Raw genomic sequence first — 6022 nt, 5'->3', positions numbered from 1 at the left:
ACCCAGATGCAAGGGGTAGAAAAGTGCACTCCAGTGTCTGCAGAGGAGGAGCTGCTCTCTCAGTGCATGGATGAAGGGGAGGGAAGAACTGTGTTTTATCCATTCTGTGTCAGCATCCTCTGTTTAAATCAGGCCTGCCTACTTTGAAAATGCTGCTATGGCAGTATCTAGCCATTTGCCAGTTAGAACACCTTAAAATTCCTTTCTCTGAATTTACCTTCTTTCCTTCAATTTTCCATGGACATAGAATCCTAATGGAGACCATCCTCTATGAAAATCCTTTGATGCTGAGTTATTGTTCTCAAAAGAAAGCAAACTTATTCCAGATACTTTATGATGTACCATCTCATCCTCATCACTCAAGTTTTAGCTTTCCTCTGGACCTTTTCTAGTTTCTCTTTCTCCCCCGCCTGCTTCTCTAAGCATCATGATTGGAACATAATAGTACTAGCTATCTGACAGACGTGGAAGTTGAGTTTTATTATACTTTAATTCATGCAAGTTAATTCTGGAGATATATTGAGTGGAAAACTCAATCCTTAGAGCATAGAAATTTAGAATTAATTCCCAGTCCTTTTATTTACTAGTTATGGAGTCTTGGCCAAGTGATATATTAACTTACATATTCATATTAACTCACATGTTCATTAAAATATTTCATTCCTTGTTAAAAATGGAAATACTAATTGTTGCCTTGATAGCTCAGTTGGTAAAGAATCTGCCTGCAATGCAGAAGACCCTGATTCAATACTATGTCTAAGAATACTCCAGTATTCTTAGACTTCCCTGGTGGCTCAGACAGTAAAGAATCCACCTGCAATGTGGGAGACCTGGGTTCGATCCCTGGGTTGGGAAGGTCCCCTGGAGAAGGGAAAGGCTCCCCACTCCAGTATTCTGGCCTGGAGAATTCCATCGACTGTGTATAGACCATGGGGTTGCAAAAAGTCAGACACAACTGAGTGACTTTCACTTTCAGGATAATTGAGAATGAACTATAAAGTACCTGGCATGTAGCGGGTGTTATATAAATTGTAATAAAACAATAGCAGTAAATGTTGCTTCTGTTATTATTACCACTTTAATCTTGGTGGCCAGATGCTTGGTTTTGCATTACGTTTGCTTTATTTCAGGGCGGGGGAGCCTGGTGGGCTGCCGTCTATGGGGTCACACAGAGTCAGACATGACTGAAGTGACTTAGCAGCAGCAGCAGCTTTATTTCCAAAGTTATGTTTGGTTTATTCATAAACTAAATGTCCTATGTGTTTTTATAAGAACATTGGAAATGTCACACGGAATTAGTCCAGAAGTGGCTTTTCTTTTTTTTCCATTTCTAGTGTAGAAGTGACTTTTCTGAATGTTTAAAGCTTGATTATCTCCTCACTCCCAGCGTTGCTCCTGTAAAGTGCTCTAAAATAGCTCTTCTGAAACTAAAATAAAATAAAATAAAATAGCTCTTCTGTTGGTTTCAGTATCTGGGTTGTCTGCAGACTGGCTTGTAGATTGGCGTCTGTGAGGCAGGGCCAGGTTGGGCAGAGGCTGGACAGAGAGCACGACAGCAGCCGTCTTACGAGACCTGGCCATCCAGGAGCTAACACAGACAGAAATGATTGACGAGTTTGCAGAGAGTTCCGACTCTAATCCATCCTACTTGATAATAGCTTGGATAGACTCTTCTTGACCAGGTAATTTCTTTCCCTTGAGCCGGCCTGTTGTTTTCGCCCCTGCATCTAGTCTTAGCATTTGCCTCCAAGAATTGCTGTTACTGGCTGTTCAAAAGGGAAGCAGAGAAAAAAATATTGATAGATCTCTTGAAAATAGAAATGAAAGTCAGAAAGAAAACCTCAGTAGACAGTTTTGATAAGAAGTAGAGAAAATTAACCAGAATGCAGAAAAGAAGAGCAATAAACAGAAAATAGAAGAAAGAATATAATTATAAGTCTAATTCAGGAGTTTCAATAGCAGTTACAGAAAGAGAAAAAGAGAAAAACCAGGGGTATAAAATAATTTAAAAATTCACATTTGACTACCCAGAAAAATTAATGAAAATAGACCCACATGACTAAATTTCAGAACAGTGGCTACAAATGAAACACCCTTGAAGATTCCAAGAGGAAAGAAAAGTCAAATCACATGTGAAAGACTAGGAATATTAGTATTTGGGTTTTTCAGTAGCAATACTGGAAATGAGAAGACAACCAGCCTTTAACCATTCAGAAGAGTAATTGTTCTAAACTAGAATTTTACACACCAACCAAACCATCCAACTATTGAGAGGATATAAATTACAACATTTTCAGACAGGCACAGTCTCCAAACTTTATCACCAGGTGCTGTTTCTGAAAAGGCAGCGGGCAACATGAAAGCAAGCTCATTAGTTATTAGTTATTAAGGAAAATGTAAATTAAACCTACAATGAGCTATAACTGCAAATTTAGCAGGATGGTTAAAATAGAAAAGTGACAATACCAAATGCTTGTGACGATGCAGAGAAATAGGATCTCTCATACACAAATGCTGGTGGGAATGTGGAAATGCTGGTGGGAATGTGGAAATGCTGGTGGGAATGTGGAAATGTAAAGCCACTCTGGAAGAGAGTTTGGAAGGGTCTTACATGTACTTACCATGCAACCCAGAAATTGTACTCCTGTACATTTACCCCAGAGAAATGAAACTGTTTTCACTCAGAAATCGGCACCTGAATGTTTCTCACAGCTTTATGCATAAGAGAAAACTAGATTAAACAACCCAAATGTCCTTCAGTAGATGAATGGGTAAACAAAATCTGGTACAACCATACAACCACGCATAGAATGCTACTCAGCAATTAAAGAGAATGAACTATGAACAAAGCTAGAGGAGGTGAAGAAATTCAAGCTGAGCTATTTCAAATCCTGAAAGATGATGCTGTGAAAGTGCTGCACTCAATATGCCAGCAAATTTGGAAAACTCAGCAGTGGCCACAGGACTGGAAAAGGCCACTTTTCATTCCAATCCCAAGGAAGGACAATGCCAAAGAATGCTCAAACTCCCACACAGTTGTGCTCATTTCACACACTAGCAAGGTAATGCTCAAAATCCTGCAAGCAAGTCTTCAACAGTACATGAATCGAAAATTTCCAGATGCACAAGCTGGATTTAGAAGGGGCAAAGGAACCAGAGATCAAATTGCCAAGAAATGTTGGATCATAGAAAAGTCAAGAGAATTCCAGGAAAGCATCTACCTCGTCTTCATTGCCTATGCTATAAAGACTTTGACTGTGGATCGCAACAAACTGTGGAAAATTCTTCAAGAGATGGGAATACCAGACCACCTGACCTGCCTCCTGAGAACACTGTATCCAGGTTAAGAAGCAACAGTTAGAACCAGACATGTAACAACAGACTGGCTGAAAATTGGGAAAGGAGTACTTCAAGGCTGTGTATTGTCCCCCTGCTGATTTAACCTATATGCAGAGTACATCAGGGGAAATGCCAGGCTGGATGAAGCACAAGCTGGAATCAAGATTGCTGGTAGAAATACAATAACCTCAGATATGCAGATGACACCATCCTAATGGCAGAAAGCGAAGAGAAACTAGAGAGCCTCTTGGTGAAGATGAAAGAAAATAAATGGCTTAAAATTCAGCATTCAAAACTAAGGTCATGGCATCCAGTCCCATCACTTCATGGCAAATAAATGAGAAATAATGGAAACAGTGAGAGACTTTATTTTCTTGGGCTCCAAAATTACTGCAGATGGTGACTGCAGCCATGAAATTAAAAGACACTTGCTCCTTGGAAGAAAAGCTATGACCGACCTAGATAGCATATTCAAAAGCAGAGACATTACTTTGCCAACAAAGGTCCATATAGTGAAAGCTATGGTTTTTCCAGTGGTCATGTATGGATGTGAGGGTTGGACCATAAAGAAAGCTGAGCACTGAAGAATTGATGCTTTTGAACTGTGGTGTTGGAGAAGACTCTTGGGAGTCCCTTGGACTGCAAGGAGATCCAACCAGTCCATTCTGAAGATCAGCCCTGGGTGTTCATTGGACGGAATGATGCTGAAGCTGAAACTCCAGTACTTTGGCCACCTGATGTGAAGAACTGACTCATTGGAAAAGCCCGTGATGCTGGGAAAGATTGAAGGTGGGAGGAGAGGGGACGACAGAGGATGAGATGGCTGGATGGCATCACCTACATGACGGACATGAGTCTGAGCAAGCTCTGGGAGTTGGTGATGGACAGGGAGGCCTGGCGTGCTGTGGTCCATGGGGTTGCAAAGAGTCAGACACGACTGAGTGACTGAACTGAACTGAAATACAACTCAGCACTCTCACACACACGAATGAATGCAGGGTAAAAGATGACAGAAACTGAATCGTTCGAGTAACTGCAGGGTACCAGCATCAACTTCCTGGGTTTGATCTTGCGTCTCATCCACCTAAGATGCAACCAGTTGAATGATACACGTGAAGGGCATGTCACACTCTTATCTTTGCAGCTTCAAAGAATTTTGAATGAGTCTATAATTACTTCTCTTTCACTTTTCACTTTCATGCGTTGGAGAAGGAAATGGCAACCCACTCCAATGGTCTTGCCTGGAGAATCCCAGGGATGGGGGAGCCGGGTGGGCTGCCGTCTATGGGGTCGCACGGAGTCGGACACGACTGAAGCGACTTAGCAGCAGCAGCAGCACAATTACTTTAAAATGTAAAAAAAAGAAAAACTTTAAAGAGCTTGAATGGTAAAAAAAATGCGTACTGAAATACGAAATGTAGTAAAGTATGTGTGTTTACTCATTTTTGTTTCTGTGGTACAAAGTCATCCAGAAAAAAATTTTGTCATAACAGGACAGTCAATAAATATGTTATATATGGAGAAAGGGGGGAAAAGTTACTGGAATATATGATTTTGTTTCTTGTTTTTGCTTCCTTAACAAAGGAGGACAGCAAGAGAGAGAAATAAATGAGATACAAAGTGAAAGAGGGTCATGGAAAAAATCCCAAGATGATGACAAAGCAATCTTGAGATGACAGCCGGGTACCAGTGATGGAGCGTGAGCAGCCCGAACATCTCCAGTAGAAATTCCTTCAAAATGACGAAACTGGTACAATTCGTAATATGAGTCGTTGTGTGAAGAGGGCTTAGAAAAACTAGGGGAGAGTTTTGGGTTGAAAAGCAAGAAGAAAAAGAAGAACCATAATTCTAGGGGGAGAAAAATCACTGTTCAAATTAAAAGACTAGTAAATAGTTCAGCTCTGATGGTATATATTGTCATAAAGATGTAACCAGCATGTCTCTCTGACCAAAACGGCGAGCTTTTTAGAGAGCCCGGGTGATGGAGATGTTTGTGTACGTGTTGGTTGGGATTTGGAAAAAAGTTAAATCTTGATCTTCCATTGTGAGAAGACCAGTGTTTTTCCACTTTTTTACATCAAGGTATTCATAGAACATGATATTTTTCTGGTTCAGGCTGAATTCGAAGTATTTTGAGTTACAAATGGGCCTATTTGTGACTCAAGATAATTTTGTGTGGCTAGCTGGTTTTTTAAACCATGTAAAGAAATAATTGTGATTATTGAAACCATAAAGAAAAAAGGGTACTTCTAGTGTGACAAGGCAAGTTAATGTATTAGAGGAGGAAATCTTACATCAAAATAGAGTGAATCGTTTTCCTTCTCCACTTATCACCCATCAAGGGTGTGATAAAATTATGGCCCCCAAGAAAGTCCCACGGCCTAATTTCCAGGACTATGAATACAATAAGATATCCCACCCATGAATGTGTTACCCTAAGTGACAGAAGGAGCTTCACAGACAGTTACTGAGCTTACTTCACAACAGGGAGATTGTCCTGGATTATGGGCTCAGTGTGATCACAGGACATCTTAAAAGCAGAAGTAGAAATCTGAGAAGGACTTGACAAACCGCTGCTGGCTTGAAGGCGGAAGGGACCACATGGGAAGAAACGCAAGTGGCTTTTAGGAGCAGAGAGTGGCCCCTGGCGGACAGACAGCAAGGACGCAGGGACTCATGCCCA

The sequence above is a fragment of the Budorcas taxicolor genome, chromosome 15 (genome assembly GCF_023091745.1).
Source record: "Budorcas taxicolor isolate Tak-1 chromosome 15, Takin1.1, whole genome shotgun sequence".
Classification (NCBI taxonomy): Eukaryota; Metazoa; Chordata; class Mammalia; order Artiodactyla; family Bovidae; genus Budorcas; species Budorcas taxicolor.
Note: the sequence above shows the minus strand (reverse complement) of the source record.